We start from the raw sequence: 26,122 nt of genomic DNA on the forward strand, positions 1-26,122 counted from the left end.
ATTCAGTTTATGGCAAGTGACCTCGGGGTCAATGCTAGGCATCTCGTACGGCGTCCAAGCAAACACCTCAATATTTGCTCTCAAAAAAGCTTCTAACTCTTTTTCCTCTTCTTCAGCTAAGCCCGAGCCGAGAAGAAAGAAGCGTTCTCCATCCTCCTCCTGGACGAGGATTTTCTTCAGTGCTTCTTTACTCTTCTCGGCTGGCTCCTTGCCGACATCCTCTAAGACCTCCACGTCTTCGTCATCGATCTCTGCCTTCTCTGGTTCTCTTATGCTGCAGGTGTATTTCATTGCTGCCATGGAGCAATTCTTTGCCTACAGCTGATCTCCTCTAACCTCCTCAATCCCATGCTCTGTTGGGAACAGCCCCCATCGCATGCAACTACGGCCTTCCTAAGATGATATTGTAAAAGGAGGGTGTGTCGATTACGGTGAACTCTGTCTTTATCTTCTTGGTGCCAGCCTGCACCTCCAAGCTCGTCGTTCCCAGTGGCCATGTCGGCATTCCATTGAACCCAACCATTAGGCTATTGGATTGCTCCATATCGTCTGGGTGAAGGCCAAGCTCCTTGTAACATCTGATGTACATGATGTCACAAGAGCTGCCTTGGTCGATTAAGATGCGCTTCACTTGGCATTCCCTAACCTGGAGGGATACTACCAAGGCATCGTTATGTGGATGTTGTACCATCTCAAGGTCGGCTTCAGTAAAGGACACTACTGGTCCTTGGCACTCTTCTATCCGATGTCTCTTCTCCCCGACTTGGTAGACATGCTGTAGGTGTTTTACCTTCTGGGTGTCCCCCCGAATCTCGTTTTCGCTGACCTTCGAGTGAATTATATTAATTACCCGAGGTCCTCCTGCTTGAGGTTGCTGTGCTGGGGGAGGTGGAGCTGCTGTCGCCTGAGGCAATCTTGCATGTTCTTCCCTTGTCCTGGCCTCATCGACAAGGTCTCTCAGATGGCCTTGCCTCACCAGGTCTTCTGAGTGTGTTTTCAAGGCTCTACAACCCTGAGTCATGTGTCCATCTTCATTGTGGTAAGCACAATGTCTGCCAAGGTTTCTTCCCATAAATTCTCCTGGTGCCCTTGCTGGTGCTCTGAAATAGGGTTGGTTCCAAATTTTGTCCAGGACTTTGTGGATTGGGATTCAAAACACAGTCGTAATTGCATGTGTAGCCCTCAGTCCTATCTCTTGCTTGCTGGATCCGTTGTTACCTCGGCCTCGTTTCGGCGAGCCGTTTCCTTTGTCTTGCTTTGTCTCCTTAGTCCCCGATGTATCTTTCTCAGCTCTGGCATACTTCTCGATTCTAGCCATGAGCTCTTCCATGCTTTTTGGCAATGTCTTTGCCAAAGATTTTCGTAGTGGACAATCGTCTTTTAGGCCGTTCTTGAAAGATCCGATCGCCACCTCTTGATTACACTCTGGTATTCGGTTGAACACCTCATAGTACCTTTTTGCATAGGCCCTAAGGCCTTCATCCTTACTGATCTTCAGGGCCATCAATGCATCCACCCTTAATAGCTGCAACTTGTTTGTCACGAACCTAGCCACGAACATCTCGGCCAGGCCTTCCCAGGTCTTCACGCTTCCCTTCGATAGTTTGTGAAACCAATCTGATGCAATCTCCCCAAACGATGAGGGGAACACTTTGCAGAGCAATGGCTCGTTTCCACTATACAATGCCATTGAGTTCAAGTATAATCCAACGTGGAAGTTGGGGTCTAACTTACCATCGTATATTTGGAACCTCGGCATACCGAATCTCTTCGGCGCCTCAAATCTGTCTAATTCTATCAAGAATGGTATTCTCGGCTTAACAGGTGAAGTTACTTCGGCATCGGCATTATGTTGTTTCCTCTTGAGGTAATCTCTTAGGTCTTCCTTGCTCCGCCCAGGAGCTCAGTTATCTCCCGACTTCAGTCTTTTTGGCGTACTACTCTCAGCTTCATTGTGGGCCCTTTTCAATCTTTCTCCATGAGTTGTGTCGAAGCACAGCTCCTGCCTTTGAATATGCCGATGTTCTTTGGGGTCTACTTCTTTAGTTCGATGTGTCCTTCGTGACTCTTCTTTCCTCGACTCTCCTCGCCCGACCTCCTTGGAAGGCCGATGAGAGTGTTTTTCGCTTCTGGTGTGCTGAGGGGCTATTGAGATTGGTTTTTGCCCTCCCTTCTGGGCATTGGCCGCTGGAATCGGCGTGTCCTACAGCGGGTATGGTGGCTGCATGACATTACTTTGCATCATAAAATTGACGACCGATTGCAGGTCTGCCAACTTGTTTGCCATCTCTTTCACCTCTTCGTCCCTCCACAGGCATCTATCCTTCTATACCTGGAGGTCGTCCTCGTTGTAGTATCTGTTTCGATCTGGTTTCTTTGGCACGTCACCATCCTGGCCGACGTCTTTCTTGCCGTGATTCTAGTTCTGAGTCTCCTCATTGCGACCATCTTCTTCTATGTTTGGGTCAACGTGTTTTCCACTCCCAGCAGGGATTTCATCCCCAACCTTATCCTTCTGTCTGTCACTGGCCATCTATTCTTTTTTCTTTCCCACAGACGGTGCCAAATTGTGTAAGTGAATTTCCGATCACACTGCCAACTCAGTATTCAGCTGGAGAGCACTGGCAGAATAGATGGCACCTGGCTGACCTGCAACAAAAAGAGTAGATTCCGGCGGTGGCTCGTCCACCCGGGGGCACTCTGACGATCAAGTCAGTATATCTCTCAAAGATAATCAATCGTGCTAAACTCATAGTTCAAGATATAATTGCGTACCTTAGACCCATCGGGGGTGCCTTTCTTTTATAGTTAGCTCAATCCTTGTCCCAACAGAAGCCTGGCTTCAATGGACTTCTGTTCAGTGCTTATCCAGGACTCTTCTATAGATAGAGATAAACTCCCTAAGAGCTTTATCTTTATCCAGGCTGAGTCCCCTCATCATTCTAGGACTCTTGTGCCTTATCCGCTCATCTCGGATTCCGATATCTTCGGAGATAACCTCGGCCTTGCCGAGATAACCTCGGCGTCATGACCAGGACACGTGGCACCTCGGCTGACACGTCGGCGTCACCTTGGCCACGTGTTGGCACTCAGAAATTATATCCCCATACTTCGGATTAAGAATTTTACAAGAAAGCTCTTGTTAAAGCAAGATTCTCATGATCTTTTAAAAGGAAATGTCATATAATATATCATGTCCATGTGTATCGTAGTCTAGTGATTCTAGGACAATTTCAAGATGGATAATAAAATCCAAATTAAAATTTTCAAGTTAATGTAAAGAAGATTACTTTCTATTAGGAGTGAGCAACGGATATACCGATCCGTCAAAACTGATCGAACCGAACCGATCTGCCGCATTTTGGACGGATGCGTGATGACGAGTGGGCGGTTGCGGATTGATTTTCTCCAATCCGCCAATCTGGCGGACGGATGGCAGATTTGAGATTCCTTTGACCGCAACCGAACCTCCAGACCGCAACCGAACCTCCAAACCGCAAGCACCTCTAGTAATTTATATAAGACTTTATGTTTTCAGTTTATTTAAATATTTTGTTTGTGTTTTTAATTAAAAAAGAATTTAAATATTCTGTTGAAAAAAAGTTTTCAACTTGAATATCTTTTTTGAATTGAAAAAAATAAACGCATTATTTATCTATATTTTTTAGTTTTTAAATCTATCTCTAAAAATAATAAATAAAAAATATGATATATGCTGGTTGATTTTTGTTTTCAAAAACAAATATAGATGTAACAATATAGAGACATACAATCTCTACTACTGCTCTGTTCATGGTTTTGGTGGTTTGAATTGTTTTTATATTTTAAGAACCATAGATTGTAATACTTTATGTGGATAAAACATGCTGTGATTGTAGTATGTGGATCAGGCATGCAGTGATTGTGATATTCTAAAGTTTCAAACTTTCTTACTTTGGATGAGACATGCAATGATTGTAATATTTTTTTAAGTTATTGACTGTAATACTTTTTTCTTCTTTTTTTGAGGAAGTGCACAAGTTGAATTATGTTGAAAATCTATAAAATTTTAAACCGCCAAACCGATTCGCATCCATCCGCCAAACCGCCAATCTGCTCAATCCACACCCGCCGGATTGGCGGACGGATGCGGATTGATTTTCTCCAATCTGATGGACGGATGGCGGATTGGAGGTTCCGTGGCCACAATCGACCCGCGCCCACCCCTACTTTCTATAGTTTTTATTATTATTATTATTTTGCTCTAATATGTTGCCTGTTTGGTCATGAGCCACAAGTTTTCACAATTAGAAGACCTCAATGAATGGATGAAAGAAAATAAAGAATAGAAGAAACTAATGTTGGATGGATCGAACCTGTTCCTCATCAAGAAATCTTCAATCCATATGAAGATGGATCATTCATTAAAAATCTAATGATATTGCTTGGTTAGGTTTTTCAAAAAACACTTTTCAAAAAATTTTACTTTCTTATTTTTCGTATTTTTTTGTTTTTACTGAATTTTTTTAATATTTTAAGCAATTTTTTTTTTTACTTTTTAGACATACCTAACATAAATATACTTAAAAAATAAAAAATTTGTGAAAAAAACCTTTTAAAAATTCACTAAATACCAAAAATACAAAAAAAAAATACGAGAATTCAATACATTTTTTTATATTTTTATGTATTTATTAATTTTTAAAAATAGTTTTTCACAAATTTTTTACTTTTTAGATACATCTAAGTAATGTGTATCTAAAAAGTAATGTGTATCTAAAAAAGTAAAAAAAAAATGTTTAAAATTTTAAAAATATTTACTAAAAACAAAAAAAGCACGAAAATAAAAAAACTCAATTTTTAAAAAACTTAATTCAAAAAACACAAACCAAACACAATAATTTTTAAAATTGGTATTGAAACGGAGACCAACCTATTTGATGTAGGTAAACAATACAAGGAAGAAACTTGTCTCCAGACATAATAGGAAGCCTAGCAAGTTCCAATGATGATACCTATAAAGCACTTGTGTTATCAAAATATGTGAATTCCATATCAAATTCATTTATGAATTTGGTCTGAAAAGAAAATAAAAACAAGCACCTCTTCCAAAAATTCTGGCAATTCCTCATGTATTTGTCTCAGCTCATCCAACTGCAATTCAACATGGTGGAATGATTTGTCAGAAGTGGGTTGGGGGGGTTGGGGGGAAGAAGAATAGTTGCAGACATTAAGAAAACTAGCAGCACGAATACGAAGGACCTTGTATCATGACTCATGAATTTTATATAACAACAAACTCAATCATTTCACTACTAATCTTGTTATTTGAAGATTTTATAAAGAAGGCAGTGGATAGAGTAGGTGGCTTAGGCACAAGGTAAACAAATTAAAATTTTCTAATTCATAACTGTGATAAATAATCCTACCCCATTTGATGAGACTTAAGGCTAGGCTTGATTTGGTTTGATTTGATTTGGTTTATAATTGCAATAAATAAGAGAATACAGTACTATAGAAAATTCCTAAAGGCTTTAATTTTATGGAATAAGATAAGATCACCAATAGGAAGGATGTATTACCTCATCACAGAACCCTTCTTTCACTATTGTCCCATAACCCTTGTCTTTACTTCTACTCACATCAAAAACACCAATCACCTACACAACACAACACAAACACAAACACAAGAAAATTACTCAAAACGTAATAAAGAAAGAAGCAAGTACACAATTAAAGAAAAAAGAATAAAGAAGAAACTAGTAAAAGACAAAGAGATTAATAAAATCAGTGAATCAATGATTACAGAAATGCAGTACTTCATATTGAAAGCCCTTTTCAACTGCACTTGCAAGGTCACCTGTAATTCTTGCATTGCAAAAAAAACAGCAACCATGGCTTCAACTAAATGATTCCCCCTCGGGCAAGGGATGTGGAGTGGGAATGTTAGGTTTAACATCTTGGCAGAAAAAAGAAATGGGAGGTTGGGAATAAGAAAGGGTGACCCAGTGCACGTGGCCCCTGCTAAAGTGGGGCCTGGGGAGGGCAAGATGTAGATAACCAATATAAGGCTTTATGTATCATTTAGCTTCATCTAATATTCATCCCTTTTTGTTTGTCTTAGCCACTCCACTAGTTTACATCAGAACTAAAGAAAGTTACAAAAAGATTTGAACCAAATCAACAACATAGTCATTGGTTACACTGGCAACCAAGCCTTATTTCGTCATTTTCAGACCTTGTTCTAGAATAATAAATATATATATATATATATATTGATCTCAATCTAAAAGTTTCTCCAATACAATAATTTCCTCTCTTTTGCGCTTTTTTTTTTTTCCTTTCCTTTTTCTTTTAAACGAGCATACAGCTTTGAATAAGGCTCTCACAAATAATTAGGGATAAAATATCAAAAGCTTAGTTTCAAGTAAGAGTTCTAATGTTACTAGACTAAAAGTCCTTTAGACAGACACAAATAGAACTTTGAGCACAAGTGAAGTTGTGTGGCCAGTAGAGCAGAGTGGGATACATTTTCAAGCATCTTATTGAAGTCATTGGCTACCCCAGATTGAAGGACAGAACTTCCTGATCTCGGAACTTTGAGGAATCTTAGCAAAGTACATACAAAGTAGCCTAATGAAATATTAAGGTCTATAGATAAACTAACCAATTCATAAACATAAGCCAAGTCTGTCAAAATGCATGATCTAGCCTGTGACAAATTTAAACACATGAACAAGAGATTATGAGTATATGTCACACAAATTTAGAAAGAATTAGTTGAACTCATAGTTTTCATACCTATTGAACAATGTCCAAATTCAAATATTTCATTTGCTCTCGAAGACTTCCAGAAATGCCAACTTCAAATATCTTGTTCACATGTGGGAGTGAACAGATGCTCTATAAGAGAAAGTGTAAAATGGATTATTGTGCCAACTGTACATGGAACAAATACCATGAAAGTGGAAATTTTACCTTCAGAAAAGCTGTCCAATCGCCAGTTGTACATACAGAACTTAGGGAGTTGAATTTCTTCCAGAAGTAAAAGCAAAAGATTCATAAATTTTAGAATTTGATTAAATACAGATTCATAAAAGAAACATAATAGAAATTTTTTTTTTTGTGCCCATCATTTTGAACCACATAATAGTAAGTGTTCAAAATAACTAGTGGCAATGTGCTACAACTACAAATTTCAGGAAAAATCTCCATTTCAAAAATGACTCTTTTCAGCAAAAGCAAAAAAAGGGGTTGTGTGAGGTTATTAAACTGATTTAAAGGTTTGCACTTTTGCAAACCTTTAAATCAGATAGAAATAGTTAATATGTTAAAAGTGTGAAAAAAAAAATTAGTTTCCAGCCACTGATTCACGTCTGCAGTTACTAATAGAAAAATAAAGTTTAAATTCTTTATTTTGGAAATAATACAAACGTAGGATATAGATAGAAGAAAGAGAATAGATAAGATATTAGTGCACCTTGAGTACGTGGGGGATATCCTTGACCGACTTCAGGGTTTCCCGTAAAGAAGCCAACAGTTCTTCAGAACAAAGGAAGAAAGATATCTTCATTCTGTTAAAGTATATGAATTTTTGGCAAGGTATATTGAGGATACAGAATTCAAATGCAAGGGAATCCATCTCTTAGTTCATGTTTAGTTATGTAATCACCCTTCATGGAATAGTTAGAAATATGGATTTCTAAATTTCATGCTCAGGGCTTGATTTTAGCCAAACCTCATCTTACAATGCTTTCAGGTTAACTATGTCATGTTCTAGCATTTCAAACTAGTGATTTAGTCCTGATAGCATTAAAGTAATCTTGAGGGGATGAAAGGATACAGCATTAAGACGACTATTAAGGTCATCAAGATCTAGTATAGGCCTCAGGAACCAGCTCTTAGTGCAAATTAAACCATCATCCAGGGGTCTTGGGTTAAAATGGTTAGAAGTAGTAGAACAGTAAATTTCTCAATTTGAATTTACCTCAAGAGACGTCTACCCATTGGCGTTACACACTGAAATAAGTACAACTAATTTATTCCAAATCCAAAAGATACTGCAGAGTTGAAAAGCAAAAATGGCTTTTGCATACCTTATTCATCATTTCAAACATAGAGAACCTGCAGTTCAATAATATCAACAAACATTTGTAATCAACAAAAACATTCGTGCTCTGATACCACTCTGTCACGACCCAAACCCGCCCCTATAGGTTTAGCATCGTAACCGGCCAGTAATTCTTGGACTACCGAAGGCCTCTGAACAGATTAACAAGATTAAGGGGCTAGCGGAAGCAAATACATAAATATAGTTGTCCAATGAGCTGTTCTGACTTATATGAAACAGAATATTTAAAACTTTATATACATAATCAAAAGTCATTCATACATTTTACCCACACACAATATAGTATCTTAAGTCCAGCCAAGAGAATTAAATCAAGTCATACATATACACAGAACCAACAGAACTTGAACACAGGACACTTCGGGAACCTCCACGTGAGGCACAATGGTTGGCTGACAACAGAATACAGATCCAGACAAAAGCCTTCAGGCTCGGCTCCAGAATACTCACCTATACATATATATACACACAATGAGCTAAAACCCAATGAATAACATTAAGGTAAAGGGTTTAGTGAACGAAATCCGAATATATCATAAGCGGAAAACAGATCATAGCATAATCATTCTCATATCAGAACATAATAATGGTACATCTCATAGAACACATCACAGAACGTCTTCCGACTAAAGTAATCGGTTCCGAATACCGATTAAACACATATCACCACAATGAAGTGGCTAACGAGATCTCGTAATTACTTGTATGTCATGGACCCGCATTTTCATGTCGTCCCCCATGACTTGGGACTATCTATGGATGCCATAATAGATTTCAAACATGGAATATTCGTTCACGAAAATAGATATCATTTCAGAAATCAGAACTTATCATATTCATTTGAAACGTAATTCATATGAACGTATCTTTACAATAACGTTACTCATAGTGGTTCCAGCAATGGTCAATCAACCCTCGAGTCTTGACTTACAATGACAAAATACATAACACAAGCATGTCTTCTCATTACACATTCAAGTGGCCATTAAGGCTTGGCTTTCATTACATTGGTTCTTATTTTTTCTTATCACATTGCCTAAAACACACACACACTTATAAACTCTTAACTTAGTATATTCTTGTTCTTAGTGTGTTTCTAATCCATAACCTCATTACTATGGCTTAATTAAGGCTTAGGAATGCCTAAGATGCAATAAGGATGCCAAAACATGCCTTGGAACACTTAGGCAAAATTTCTGAAAATAAGGTCCACGCTCAAGCGTATCTTTCCTTGCTCGAGCGGACATGCAAAATGTGAATGGTTGCTCGAGCGCACATTCATTCGCTCGAGCGATCTGTAGAAGACATGAAACTTCTGGGAGCTTGCAATTCACGCTCGAGCGGACTTTTTGGTCGCTCGAGCAGAGTGCACGCACTCAGATTGGTTGCTCGAGCATGAACTCCCACGCTCGAGCGTAAATGCAAATTCTGGAATTTCCATATTGCATCTTCAAGCTCAAAACTCGACTTCCAACCTTCAAAACACATCTCTTGGGCCCCAAAACTTGAGATGACATAGTAAACTTGTAAAACATGATGAATTAAGAATTATTTCATAAAATCATGGCCCAGGAGTTTGTTAAAACTCACAATTTCAACTTAAAACATGATGAATGTTCATGAACACAACATGCATGAATTTTTCTTGTATCAAACTTCTCAAAACATGATCAAACACCACAAAACAACTTGAAACTTGATGATTTCCCTAAATAAAGATGAATTTCAAACATGCAAGAGAGGATTCATGGAAATCATGCTCAATTTGTAAGAAAATGTACATGCATGCATGAATTGCCACTCAAATCTTCCTTCTAAGCTCAATACACACCCTTAAACACATAATCTTCATGTTGATAACTTATATTCATAATTTAGGGGTTGAATTCATACCTATAGTCTTGAATTAATCTAGTTCTAGCTTAGTTTTGATGAATCTAAGTCAATGTCTTCAATTCTCCCTCAATTCCTTCATCTCTCTCTCTAGAATTGCACACACTCTCTCTCTAAAAGAAAACCTCAGATTTTTGCACTGAAAGGAGCAAAGAATTGAGCTCAAACATGAGTTAAGGCTCATATATATGCTTATGGTGCTAAAACACATTAATTAGAATATTAGGCTAACCAAACACAACTTAACGAATCAGACTGAATCAATTTTTAATAAAATTTTCCATATGGTTCTAAAAATTTCAAATAACATATCGATGTAGTCAATTTCGGTTTCGGGTGCCGATAAGGCTTTCGATTTACATATTAAAGTGGAATTCCAAACAGATATTTCTATGAGTAATAGATAGAAAGCCAAAATCATTCAAAGTGCAGAATAAACACATAATTTATTCTAATCCTCTCATTAACATCATTAAATACAGATTAGTGACTAATTACGGATAGGGGTTGTTACAGTCTCCCCACCTTAAAAAGTTTGGTCCTCCAAACTCAAGTTGTCTTATATCAAAAGAGAAGATGTTCATCGAAAATATAACTGCAATTCTTTACAAAACAGAAGCATAATCATATTCATAAATATGCTCATAACCCAATCTCGACCTTAGCGTCGTACAGAAACAGAATCACAAATCATATACAGAGATTAGGGTTCGTATCAAAACAGAGTCTTATACGCATTCAGATTTTAATCAGAAACAGATTCCTATACATGTTCATATTCACATTCTTGTCCAGATCATACACAGATGTCACAATTCTTACTTAAGCATGCGTGGTGCATTCATTAGCACTAACAGAGCAAATACAGAACAGATGCAGACATAGCAGATACAGAACAGATGCAGACACGTGATGGTTATGAATAACCAGTTCCATAAAGGAACCTCCGAATTCGGGAACAGAGAACAGATAAGCTGAGCCCCCATGACGGGGCCTCTGGTACGGGTAACAGAGTGCAGACAGATATAAGTTCGATAAAGGAACCTCCGTTACCGTGTAATAGCCAACAGATATCACGTAATACCAAGAGTCACAAGAATACATATCAAGATTGGACAATTAATCGTTCCACAACACATAATATTTCAGAAAACAGATCCCCTTTAGACACACAGAAAACAAATACAGTTGAACACACTTTACTACGTTATTATTCACATTACTTATATCAAGTACTTATCGGGGTCATAGATTCACATCGTTTTCATTTTCATAAGTAATTTCCCCCGTTAAGTTACAGAGATTTGATTTATTCATTTCCGAGTCATCCATTCGGTCCTTGTTCGATTTGGTTTTCAATCCGGTAATCTTATTACAGTTAATCCAGGTCATTCTGAAGTTATCATTCATATACTATTCATCTGCCTCAATTTCCACAGATTCAATCGTACTATGTGTCAATACAGAAGCAGCCATACTGATTGCATATCCTCCCAGGTAGTCAGAGTTTATAATCGAATCAGTCTGTTGTCAATAAATTCCATCAGTTTTGAAGTACAGTAACACAAAAGCAATCATTCTCTTAGTCAAACAAGTTCATGGCAGTAACGGTAATACCGGAGTAATTAACCACGTGTCATATATACAACATTCCCATATTCCCCAAGCACAAGTTACCAAATTTCATAATCTCATTCACGTGTTTTCCCAATCGGTTACAGGCATATAGTAAGAAGCTATTCGTAATCACAAAGTCTGCTGTTGACGGTTCACATTCTTCCTAAGTGTTTGAGATTGATTCAAGTTTTCATTCGGTTAATTCCCTTAGTAACACAGCCCTGTCATTCAATCATAAGCAATTCACAATCCCCCATAATGTAACCAAATCAGATAATAGCTCTCAATAAGGGTCTTTGCAGATCAAATCAATAAAAGTTCAACCAGGTCATATCAAGTCAAGGTTCGGGCGTGAGTCATCAAACAGAAGTTCTCTCAGGTAAACAAAGGTCTCATCAAACCATAGTTCTATCACATTAGATCAGGTAAAGGTTCTAGCCTTATTATTTCCAAACGAGGTACATTAATTCTATAGTTCATACTCCATTCGCTTTGGTGCATAGTCAGTAATTCCACAATTAGTCTAAGTTCATCAATTCTCACAGTCACATCAGAGTCGTGTATCATAGTAATTCATGTCAAAGTGTTTCAAGTCATATACAATGTGTTTCCTCCAAATAATTCTACAGGTAAATGCACAGGCATGCCGTTATTTACATCGAGAGGTAAGCATTACAGTCAGTAGAGCAATTTCCCAAATGAGTTTTTCATGTAAGCATAAGGTACACAACGGTGTATCACATAAAGTTTCTCGGTGGTACACAATAGCAGATTGTTATACAGAAGTTTCAAATCGGTCGTACAGTCGCTAAAGTATAGGCTCACTAGTCAAGTCAAGCAGTCTTGTCAATTTTCAACAATCGTAGTTCACAATTTAGAGTTTATCGCTCGAGGTCTTTACTTAATCACACAATCCCAGAGTCATAATCCCAATGGTCAAGTTATCAACAAATAATCGTATCAATCATTCTGGGCAACGGTATAGCCATATATATATATACATGTCCAGAGTCTAATAACCTTCCCAATACAGATTCACGAGGTCTATGTACAGATGAACACAAAACAGTTTCCCCAGATACAATAGTTAAGGCAACAAGTCATAAGTCTACTCAGTCTAGACACAAATGCAGCGGACACAAAGAGTGTGTCGAGTTCAATTAATTAACATCCCACGCAAAGGTATAGGCATATGTACGTTCAAACATGTTCCATATCCAGTCAACAATAGTGTGCCTTCATATTTAACATTTCGAGCATAGTTCAACAGGTCAGTCACGATAGTTCATATCAACCAGTAAATCTCTAAGTGTTCATTAACCACGATTCAATCCCATCAATACTAATAGTGTTACAAGCATGGAAACATACAGACAGGTACGAGTCCAAAATCAATTATCATTTAGGCATTCGTTCACAATTCGTAAGCAAAAGTTCGTTCTTCCAAACTGACATAGGTTCTCAATTTCAGAAGTTCCGTACGTGGCTGATTCATGTATATAATTCGAGATCACGGGTCTACTCATTCGATGATGTCAGTCAATATATAACAGTTCAGTTCAAGTCATGGTCGTACAGATTTCCCAAACTATAGTCAATCATGATGTGTTCTCATGTTCAATAGTCATAGTTCAAAGGTCATACCTAACAGTTCATATTAAATTTTGCAATACGGTACAAGAATTTAACCCAACAAGTTCTCGTTGTCCATAAGTCTCAACAATTTCCAAAGCTCAGGTAATTCGTTATAGGGCTTCAGGCATCTCACATAAAATTAGCAAGTGATCAAGGCAGTCAATAACTAAGGGTTCATAATTCTAATAATTCAATTGGTTCAATTAACATGTCCACAATCTATATCAAGTTAAGGAACGTACACTTCTACACAAATTCTCATATAAACAATTGCACATAGTTAAGGTAATACCTGCGTCAGTTGTTTCAGTGTTCCGAGCATTTTCTGGAACTAGGGTGTAGGAACAGAACCAGTCGTACTAGCATTAGGCCTAGTGTTTTTCGAATGAGTTCGTGGGCAAGATTTAGCCAAGTGCCCTTTCTGACCACATCTAAAACAAGCCCCTGATAGGCAGCGACAAATGCCCCAATGTTGTTTCCCACATTCTTTACAAATAGGTATACCATTGTTCACATTGTTTCCCCGACTCTCCTTGTTCACAGTTATTGCCCTAGAATTTTCATTCGCAGAGGTCATCGAATTACTAGTCATTTCAACCTTCTGTTTCTTATGTTTCGTTCTTTCGGATTCAGTTGATGATGTTGATTTTGATATTTTCAAGGCTGTTATGTTTGCCTCGGACATTAAGGCCCTATCAAGAACATCTATGTATTTTGACAATTTTAAGACGCCAACTCGATCAAACACATCTAAGTCCAGCCTACCTTCAAATTTCCTAGCCTTTTTGTAGTCAGTGTCTATCATGTGGGGTGCATATCAGGCCAGTTCGGTGAATTTTGTTTCATATTCGGCCACAGTCATATTGCCTTGCTTTAGTTGTTCGAATTCGAATACCTTCCTATCTCGGATGCATTGGGGAAAATATTTTTCAAAGAAAATTTCTTTAAACCTCTCCCATGTCACACCTTCATTATCATTTCGTACTAACATCCACCATCTCCTAGCTTCTTCTTTAAGTGTGAATGTTGCCAACAAAACCTTATGTGTCTCAGTACACGGAAATACCTCAAATATTTTCTCAGTTTCTAAGACCCAAGCCTCGGCTTTCAACAGTTCAATGCCCCCCTGAAATTCCGGTGGTTTCATCTTATTGTATTTCTGTGTCAGTGTTACCATATCATAGTTAGCTGGTTCAGGTACATGTATTTGCCCTTATTATTATTGTTTCAGATTTTCGGTTAAGGCTTCAACCATTCTTTCTAACTGGCTAATTCTAGCGTCAGAAGATTCAAATTCGTCTATATTCCTTGTCCTTTCCATTGGCTACACACAAACAAGGTGCTCATTAATATAAGGAAAGTTCTCACTGTTCTCACATTTCATTTCATATCAGACGCGTTTATACTTTCATTTCAATTCAGATACAGTCACATGATCCCTTACTTTCATACGTTCATGTTCACATAGATTCCACATTCAGTATTGAAATTAGCATTACATGTTATTCCACTTAACTTCTTTGATCATGCACAAAGGTTTCATTTCAATTCATTTTCAATAAGGATGTGTTCATAATAGCTTAAATACTTACACATGATAATGCAATGTCCCTATTTCATTTCTAGGACATCCTATAGCTCATATAGACACGTGTGTGCAGTATAACTCGTGCTCTGATACCACTCTGTCACGACCCAAATCCGCCCCTATAGGTTTAGCATCGTAACCGGCCAGTAATCCTTGGACTACCGAAGGCCTCTGAACAGATTAACAAGATTAAGGGGCTAGCGGAAGCAAATACATAAATATAGTTGTCCAATGAGTTGTGCTGACTTATATGAAACATAATATTTAAAAATTTATATACATAATCAAAAGTCATTCATACATTATACCCACACACAATATAGTATCTTAAGTCCAGCCAAGAGAATTAAATCAAGTCATACATATACACAGAACCAACAGAACTTGAACACAAGACACTTCGGGAACCTCCACGTGAGGCACAATGGTTGGCTAAAAACAGAACACAAATCCAGACAAAGCCTTCAGGCTCGGCTCCAGAATGCTCACCTATACATATATATACACACAATGAGCTAAAACCCAATGAATAACATTAAGGTAAAGGGTTTAGTGAACGAAATCCGAATATATCATAAGCGGAAAATAAATCATAGCATAATCATTCTCATATCAGAACATAATAATGGTACATCTCATAGAACACATCACAGAACGTCTTCCGACTAGAGTAATCGGTTCTGGATACCGATTAAACACATATCACCATAATGAAGTGGCTAACGAGATCTCGTAATTACTTGTATGCCATGGACCCGCATTTTCATGCCGTCCCCCATGACTTGGGACTATCTATGGATGCCATAATAGATTTCAAACATGGAATATTCGTTCACGAAAACAAATATCATTTCAGAAATCAGAACTTATCATTATTCATTTGAAACGTAATTCATTTGAACGTATCTTTACAATAACGTTACTCACAGTGGTTCCAGCAATGGTCAATCAACCCTCGAGTCTTGACCTACAATCAAAAAATACATAACACAAGCATGTCTTATCATTACACATTCAAGTGGCCATTAAGGCTTGGCTTTCATTACATTGGTTCTTATTCTTTCTTATCACATTGCCTAAAACACACACACTTATAAACTCTTAACTTAGTACATTCTTGTTCTTAGTGTGTTTCTAATTCATAACCTCATTACTATGGCTTAATTAAGGCTTAGGAATGCCTAAGATGCAATGAGGATGCCAAACACATGCCGTGGAACACTTAGGAAAAATTTTTGAAAATAAGGTCCACGCTCGAGCGTATCTTTCCTCGCTCGAGTGGACATGCAAAATGTGAATGGTCGCTCGAGTGCACATTCCTTCGCTCGAGCGATCTGTAAAAGACATGAAACTTCTGGGAGCTTGCAATTCACACTCGAGCGGACTTTTTAGTCGCTCGAGCGGAGTGAACGCACTCAGATTGGTCGCTCAAACGTGAACTCCCACACTCGAGCATAGATGCAAATTCTGGAATTTCCAGATTGCACCTTCAAGCTCAAAACTCGACTTCCAATATTCAAAACACATCTCTTGGGCCCCAAAACTTGAGATAACATAGTAAACTTGTAAAACATGATGAATTAAGAATTATTTCATAAAATCATGGCCCAGGAGTTTGTTAAAACTCACAGTTTCAACTTAAAACATGATGAATGTCCATGAACACAACATGCATGAATTTTTCAAAACTTCTCAAAACATGATCAAACACCACAAAACAACTTGAAACTTGATGATTTCCCTAAATGAAGATGAATTTCAAACATGCAAGAGAGGATTCATGGATATCATGCTCAATTTGTAAGAAAATGTACATGCATGCATGAATTGCCACTCAAATCTTCCTTCTAAGCTCAATACACACCCTTAAACACATAATCTTCATGTTGATAACTTAGATTCATAATTTAGGGGTTGAATTCATACCTATAGTCTTGAATTAATCTAGCTCTAGCTTAGTTTTGATGAATCTAAGCCAAGGTCTTCAATTCTCCCTCAATTCCTTCATCTCTCTCTCTAGAATTGCACACACTCTCTCTCTAAAAGAAAACCTCAGATTTTTGCACTGAGATTAGCAAAGAATTGAGCTCAAACATCAGTTAAGGCTCATATATATGCTTATGGTGCTAAAACACATTAATTGGAATATTAGGCTAGCCAAACACAACTTAACGAATCAAACTGAATCAATTTTTAATAAAATTTACCATATGGTTCTAAAAATTCCAAATAACATATCGGTGAAGTCAATTTCGGTTTCGAGTGCCGATAAGGCTTTCGATTTACATATTAAAGTGGAATTCCAAACAGATATTTCTATGAGTGCCAGATAGAAAGCCAAAATCATTCAAAGTGCAGAATAAACACATAATTTATTCTAATCCTCTCATTAACATCATTAAATACGGATTAGTGGCTAATTACGGATAGGGATTGTTACAATTAGGCATGAGAGGATGACAAGAAACTTGACGTTTGGTGATTAATAAGGGATAGATATGGTGTCTCCAAACCACTTAATAATTTTTCTATTTTTAGAGCATTTGTCGAGAAAATTTAAGAATATTAAGCATTTTCTATTTTACTCACTTAACAAATTGGATTGATAAAAAATAATGACAAATTTATAAACAACTTGTAATAAGAATACAGAGAAGAAGAAAGGAAAAAAAACAATTAGGATCACAAAAATAGATTAAATAACCGAATACAACTCTCTCATAATGAGATGCGTTTTATTTTTTTTTTATGACTTTTATTTCTCCGTACAAATATTGTCTCATTTTATAATCAATTTGTGTGAAATAAAATAACCAAAGAAAATATGATTTGCCATATTATAATTTCTTTAATTTTTATTTTATTGTCTTTGTCCAAAATTATTTAAAGAAAAATTACAACTCAAGTTAATTTTTTAAAAAAATTTCATACACTTGAAAAAATTTGTAACGGTAATAATTAAAGTTTATAAGTTTTACCATTAATTTGAAAGTTCTTTTTCTCCCTTTAATTGATGAATAATACTATATGTATTAATTAGTGTACTAATTAATATACGAATTAATGATGTGACATAATTTAAGAGATTTTTGGTATTTGTAACTTGTATAATGAGTGGGTTAAATAATAATGTCATAACTAGTATTGATACACTAGTTAGTAAACTAATTAATATATGTAGCACCACCGTTAATTGATTTGTTATTTCCCCTACATTTAAATCGTTGTATTTAAAATTAAATATATATAAACAAAAAAAAAAGACTTCACATACCTTAAAAAGAAGTGGGTAAAAGTGCATTTCCTATCTTGCCCCCCGTTTTTTTGGGTTTTATATCCTTAATATTTTTTTATTTTTAAGTTCTTGTAGATTAAAAGCATTTTAAAATGTAAAAAAAAAAATTAAAATTAAAATCAGGTAAGTTTTAAATTTTAATTAAACAAAAAAAAAATTATTGAATTAAAGTTACTAATAAAACCACGATTTTTAAGAGAAGGCCTCAAAAATTAAAAAAAATGGATCAAATTGAAAAGAGAAAAAAAAAATCACTTAAAAGACAAAATAAATAAATAGAAATAAAAAAAGTAGAAAGGAAAGTTGCAGTGAAACTGAAGCCTCCTTTGATTACAACGTTCTTTTCTTGGATTTTAATTTGAGGACTGGTATTAGTATCTTATTAATTATTTTAAATTTTATTTTTTTTATTATAATAATTACCTCAAATAAAATTATTAAAAATGATATCAATATAATTTTGGAATACCTCATCTCACAATTAAGTCACACACCTATTATATCATCAGTTAGGGATTATGAGAGTACCCACCCCCATCACCATCCATCCACCTCTCCCAAATCTCACATTTAAAACCTACCTATTCTCAAAACCTTGAAAATCTTTTGGCGACAATATTTTGATGGTAACGGTGACAACCATTTGATTACTTACATTTCTTCGACAATGACAATGAGTGAAGCTTTTCTGACAACCACAATTTCATGAGACGATAGGAGTACAACAACAAAAAATCAGAGGAGGTTCATAACTTTGATGGTGCTTTTAGCTTAGAGGATATTGGTCTTGCAAGGATAAGTTTATTAAAAAAAATTACAAAAATAATAAAAATTATTCGTCATTTTTTCAGGACTGAACTCCCGAACATATGATCGAAATTCAGGAATATAGGTCCGAACGTTGTTCATTTGTTTGGAAACAGGTAACCAAACATTTCTTATTTGTTCCGGAATAGATAACCGAAACTCGTGGAGATCGCAGAACCCACAAAAAGGAAATTTTGAATCAACAACTAAAAACTCTACATTTTCTCAAGTCATGAACAAGTATGTAGAGATAAAATAATAATTACCTTCGTGACTTTTGTTAGAATTTTTGAAAGAGAGGCTTTTTGAGGTGTGGGGGTGTGAATTCAATTGAATAGGTGAAATGTTTTTACAAGAATAATTTTGATATTATTTGGGAGGAGAAAAGAAATTCTAAGAGTTTTAAAATTTATAAATAGGGATCCAAAGAAATAAAGGATCCAAAATAATTAATGAAATATTAATGGTGACACGCTTTAATTTCAGTGTTCATTTGTTTGGCTTCATCCGTGCATTTTAAATAAAATGTAAAAAAAAAAAAAAAATTAAAAAAGGTTCTTTTAAATAGAAGATAAAGACAAAATAAAATTTCAAAAACTCTAAAAGGTTACATATAATGGTAGCTTCCAAATAAATCATATACATATTTTTAAATTTTTCTGCTCATCCTCTATGGATGAATCTAAAAAAATAAAAAAAAAATTCATCAAAAAAAATTATTTATTTATTTTTTACTTATTTATGTCTTTTCTAACCTTTTATTTCGATTTTTTTTTAATTTTTCAATTTGTCTCGTTGAATATAATCTAAAAGTTCAATTTTTTTTGAAAATCTTTATAAAAATTTATTAAAGGCAAAAATAAACTAACAAAAAAGTTACAAAACAAACCCCAAGCACTCACGTACCTTTCGTTTGGCAAGTGAGTTAAAACTAAATTAGCACATTAAAAGATAAAATATGTAAAAAAAATTAATAAGATAAAATATTATATTTAAATTAAAATAATTATTTTATTTTATTTTTCTCACAAAATTACAAAAACATAAAAAATTCTTCCTAAATAATTTTTTTTAATCAATCTAAAATAACCAAAAAATTAAAAAGTCCAGTTAAAAAAATTCTACGCAATCAAAGGCTTAATAATTACTCATTTCGAAGTGGCTTTTATAAATTTCTAGGCTAATAGTCCTTAAAAATAATTAAATAATAATAATAATAATAATAATTAAAACTTTTCTAATAAGACCAACAACGAAAAAGTATAAGCAAGTGGTAGCCGGCGTTAATTGAACGTGAAGTGAAATTTCCTGAAATTCAGGAGTGTGTTGGCGTCAGTGGGCTCCACAATAATTGTGATAAAATTGTGGAGGAAAAAAGATTTGTGCCTCGAATGTAACTCCTCCGAATGTTTTGAATTGGTCGTTTCACCAATTCAATTTTTTTTTTTTTTTTCTTCCTCCAGTCTGAAACGGGTGAGAGTGAGAGAGAGGGAGAGGGAGAGGGAGAGGGAGAGAAAGAGAAAGAGAAAGAGAAAGAGAGGGAGAGTGAGAGGAAGAGAAAGAGAGAGAGGGGAAGTAGAACCGTCGCCAACTGTTGACGATCGCGTCGCCTCCGCCGATCGCCGCGTCTCCGCCTCCGCCTCCGCCTCCGCCTCCGCCTCCGCCTCCGTCGCCGATCGCCATGCCTCTGCCTCGCCTCCGCCCCCCGCCTCCGCCTCCAGCCCCATTTTTTAGGCCCCCTCCAGTCCTTCCTCCCCCTCCTCCTCCTTCTCCCCCTCCCCCTCCTCCTCCTCCTCCCTCCTCCCTCCTCCCTCCTCCGTCTTCTTCTTCCTTCTTCTGCTGAAAAATAAAATAAAATAAAATAAACAAAAACGACGTCGTTTTTGTGTTTAGGAGCATTCGGGGGAGCCCAGATTCGAGCTCTCAATCGCGATTGAATTGTGGAGCGTGTCCTTATAATTGAATCTTGTAGTTTTGACCTGGGGTGGTGGCATTGTGGTTAAGGGTTGGAGATTAAGCCCTCAGGTCACAGGTTCAATTTCCCTCCCTGGACCAATCTCTTGGGTGAAGTATAGTTGGTTAGGAGGTTGAACCTTAAGTTGTCTAATCAGCACTTGTTGTGGGTTCAATACTCCTCGCTGTGCGAGTCCTGACTTAAGCAGAGCTTGTCTTGAAAGGTCGGGATAAGTTCCCAAGTTATAGTCTCCTCGCTCGAAACGGCTAACAGGACACCCTGGTAATCTCTGCAAAGGGCGCTGCATTGGACTTGCGGGAGAGTAAGGAAGATTTTCCTGTAACAAAAAAAAAAATTGTGGTTTTTTATTTTTATTTTTTTATTACACTTATAATTATAAAGATAAATTATACTCACATACCTGAGGTTTAGGTTTAATACATATCATCCTTTGAAATTTGGGAAAACCCCTAACATTGTAATTATTTAGACAGAATGAAAATATTAACTCATACACTCTCTTTTCTTACTTTGCTTTACTTCTTCTTCTTTTTTTTCCCCTTTTTCTTTGCTTTATTTTTTTTTTAAATATAATTTTCTCTATTTGTTTATTAGGAGTGGTTACCTTTTATATAAGTAGAAGAGTTTGTAAAATGAGATTATTAACCACATGAGTGAGAATGTAATTTTTAGAACGATAGAGGGTGAGATATAATTAGACCAAATCTCAGAGGATGGGTTTTAGTGTAATTTACCTTAATTATAATTGAATTTTGACAAACTATATCATCGTGTGCCTTCATGTGGAATAATTATTGGATGCATTTTCAAGTTCTGACAAAGTAATATGTCGAAATTTTGTTGAGAAATTTAATTCTAAGGCTGCATGATAGATTCAAAAATTATTTTGTTTTAGTTCTAAGATGTAATTAAATAAATTATTATCTTGAAAATTATTTTTTTATTTTTACTTATTGTCACTAGACTATTACTAGACTGCTAGTCACTAGTATTGGAAATGTCACTGGAAGTGGGTAGCGTTAGTGGCCAATGGTTGATGGTGGTGGTAATGGTATGACTAAGGTAAATTAGGTAGATAGATAGGTGACACTGGCCAAAAGATGAAATAATTGATAGATAAATAAATAGTCAAGATAATATGATCTTTTAAATTGTTATTTTTCTTGTATCCTCAAAAGATTAGAGTTTAGGGTTATTGCCCCTAAAGATTTCAAAATTAAATTTATGGCACGAGTGCCTTATGCCTTTCATATTTTAATTTAAATTTGAACACTTATTACTTGATGATTTGATGAGTTTATATATATATATATATATTATAAAAGTTTATGTTATTCAACTCAACTTAATTAGATTGAAAAGATAAATAAATTAAACTTAAATACATTTATTTAATACTTGCTGAATTATCCAATTAAATTTTAAATAACCAATTAGTTTGCTGAACACATCGACATAAGTGCTTCTTCAGTATGCATTTGTATCTTAGGTGATAGGAAGCAACAAATTTTGTCTCAAGGACATAGCATCAAATGCTAGCTTCGATCATTCATATGTTTCTATGTTCTACAATATATTTTCTGTAGGTTTTCCAGTTTGAATTCCTATTTCTATTATGTTTAAATATTGTTTCGAGAACAGTGTTTGGTTTACTGTGGTTTGTGGATTTTGCTTTCTGTTTTGCAAAACACATGCAAAAGTGACAAGGGCTTGTCTACATGTTTTAAAATTGCAATTCTCTTGAATTTCCAAATGTTAAATAAGAAATAGGAGACAAAGAAAACCAAATATATATATATATATATATATTCTGTTGCCATTTGGAGGATTTATAGAGAAGTGAACAATACAAAATATTTAAACCAGAGTTAACTCAGGCACAATTACTTTAAAAAAAAAATGTTTATTCTACCAACTAAAACTAATTTCAATGTGATGAATTATGAAAAAGACTGAATGCAAAAGCAGTTGCAAAACTAATAATAAGTTAAGCAAAGGTGATCATATCTGTGTTTTGACTAAAAAATTGAGCCGGCTTGTCTTCAACCCAAGAAATGTTCTTCAACTTTTAAAGTACTTTTTTTAAAAGAAAAAAAAAAATTGAAGAATTTTTTGTAATCTCATTGCAGTTTATCTTAATTTTTATTGTTTGATCTAAGTTTAACTTAATTCCAGGGTGTATTTGGCTATTTTTATTAAAATGTTAATCACCATATTATCTGTATTCATGTGGTTAGCTGTAAATTGAAATGTTGTGTTTGGTTGGCACACAAGATAAGGAGAGGATAAAATTTATCTTTGAAATAGGCAGTGGGATAATAAGTCCCACAAAACAATAGAGCAATGTGAAGGATAATACATATTTTCGTATCTTATGTTTGAGAATGGCGAGTTTGGATGATATTAGTACACAGTTAATTATTACATTTTATCTCTCCTAATGGAATTGAGTTATCCTATTTCGAAAGGATAAAGTATCATATCGTAACACACTATTCTATTATCAAAATGTACAGCCAAATATGGAATACATGAATCCAATCCAATGAAGAACTCATCCAATTCTCTCTTTCGTCTAGCAACCAAATGTGCAAGAATCCTTATCTCATCCTTTGTACCATGAACATTGATAGAGGAAGAGACATGAAAGACAAAGATCCTCCCAACCAAAAAATGGCCCTGTTTGGTGTAACTGTTAAAACAGATTATAGATTATAACTTAACAGATTATAGATTATAACTTTAATCAAAAGCTGTTAATCTGTTTGGTATATCTGTTGGATTATAAATTTAAGTTGCGAAGTAGTGTTTGTTAAATAAGTTGTGAAGTAACTTTTTTAATTAACTTTTTATTTTTTATTATTCACTACTTATCTACATTTCTCATAATAATAATAATAATAATAATAATAATAATAATCTATAGTCCATTTGGGTCTTTTTCTATTTTTAAAAAAATAAAAAATAAAAAAATTTAAGAATATAACCAGAAATTAGCATGTCCACAGCAGAAACTCATAATCTGAAGCAAGAGATCAACAATTTCTCAGAATTTTTTGAGTTAAAATAAGTTGTTAGAATAAAAAACTGTTTGAAATAAGTTTAACCAAACAGTCCAAAATAACTTTTCTAAAACTAAAAACTATAAATTGGCTCAAAAAAACCCAAACAAACACCCCCAATATAGTGGGAATTTTGAAGGAAAAAAATCGAGACAGAGTCACGTAAGTAGAATGTATCGAGTATATGAAATCGTATAGAGAATCCTAAACCAACTAAAAGTAGCTAATTGGGGAAGTTTAGCACCTATGCAAATTTCTTCTGGTTTTCTTGGACGGCAAATCATTAAAATCAAATAGAAATAAATTAGTAACTCTCTCTCTCTCTCTCTCTCTCTCTATCTATCTATATATCTATATATAAATATAGAGCTCAACCCATGTTTGTTTTTCACATCTCCACACTCCTCAAGCTCTAACTTTTGCATTTGTGTGCATCCATTCCATCTCCTTCTTCTTTATCTACTAATATTTGTTAGTTTTATTAGTTACAAAAACTGAAAAAGGGCTTTTCAAAATGGAAATCAAATCTTTGTTATTGACTTTGGTAGCTCTGATCAGTTTTTGCTCTCTTGTCCATTCCTTTGAACCTAGCCCTTTGCAGGACTTCTGTGTTGCAGATACAGATAGCTCTGGTATATTGCTTTCTTACTCAAAGCTTTTCTTTAATTTCATTGTAGCATCGTATCATCTGTCTTACTCATTGTCTCATTTATTTGTCTTATATTATTATGTCACAAAAATCAATGATAGAAAAATATGAAACACAGAACAATACAAGAAGTGACACAGATGATCTCACGCCCACTTAATATCTCACCACTTTTAAGTTCTTTGTTATCCTCATACCAAATTTAGATGTGCATTAAATAATCGTGCTTTGATGCCATTAAACTCGGTCAAAGACAATTTTCCTCCTAATTCTTCTGTTCTAATATATTTTTAGTCATAGATTTATGTAACAATCTCAAAACACTATTTTATGGCTGGAAATTAATCAGAATAGAAGGGTAGACAAATTTTAAAACGTATTATTTTGCACCATTAAACTCCCACACACATGCATGGGAGCTAAAGTTGATTCATTTTCACCTGCTCGGAAGTTTAAAAAAAAAAAAAAAATGAGCATATAGTGTTAATCATTGGGTTTGACCTTCATTAAACAAATAGTAAATAAATAATAGTAAGTATTATACATTCACTTGATTTTGTGCTAGCTATAACCATTACAATATATAATTGAAAAGTTATTTTTACTCATAAACTGTCACTACAAGAAAATACATTTTTGGCGACCACTTTTGACTACCAAAACAAATTTAGTCGCCAAAAGTGTGGGAATTGGCTACCAAAATTAATTTTGGTCGGCAAAAGTCAACTTTTTAGCTACTAATTTTTTTTAGTAGGGGAATGTTGATTATTGGCGACTAAAAAAAATTTCGTAGCTAAAAACATTACAATTGGCGACTAAAAAAATTTTTAGTAGCTAAACATATCACAATTGGCGACTAAAATAAATTTTAGTAGCCGTAGAGCTACTTTTAGCTACTAAATTATTTAGTAGCCGAATGAATTTTAAAAATTTTATTTTTTATCTTTCGCGACCAAAATTTTGGTCGCCAATAGTTTATTTTCAGCGACCATTGGAAGGTTTAGTCGCCGTAGGTAGAGATTTGGCTACCAAAATCTTTAGTCGCCGATTGTAAAATAAAAAATTATTTTTTACCTTTGGCCAAAAGTTGATTTTTAGCGACGAAAAATAATGTTAGTCGCCGTAGGTGTACATTTGGCTACTAAAATCTTTGGTCGGCAAATGTAAAATAAAAAATTATTTTTTACCTTTTGGCGACTAAAATTTTTGTCGCCAAAAGTTGATTTTCAGCGACGAAAAATAATGTTAGTCGCCTTAGGTGTACATTTGGCTACTAAAATCTTTGGTTGGCAAATGTAAAATAAAAAATTAATTTTTACCTTTTGGCGACTAAAATTTTTGTCGCCAAAAGTTATTTTCAGCGACGAATAATAATGTTAGTCGCCAAAAAATTAAAATAATTGGGGGGAAATAAAGCGCCCAAATCTTCAATACATTTCATTCTCTCTCTCACTCTGACCCTTGGAGACTCCCCAACGAAGCTAACCCTCC

At 35.1% G+C, this 26,122-nt stretch overlaps 1 pseudogene; it reads right to left on the reverse strand.

Annotated features, from left to right (window-relative positions):
* LOC114287912 (DNA mismatch repair protein MSH5-like) overlaps positions 1-20,628 on the reverse strand; it is a 30,665-nt pseudogene extending 10,037 nt beyond the window's left edge.
* Between the last annotated feature and the right edge of the window lie 5,494 nt (positions 20,629-26,122).

This window comes from Camellia sinensis, chromosome 7 (genome assembly GCF_055761805.1).
Source record: "Camellia sinensis isolate YWXY chromosome 7, ASM5576180v1, whole genome shotgun sequence".
Taxonomy (NCBI): domain Eukaryota; kingdom Viridiplantae; phylum Streptophyta; class Magnoliopsida; order Ericales; family Theaceae; genus Camellia; species Camellia sinensis.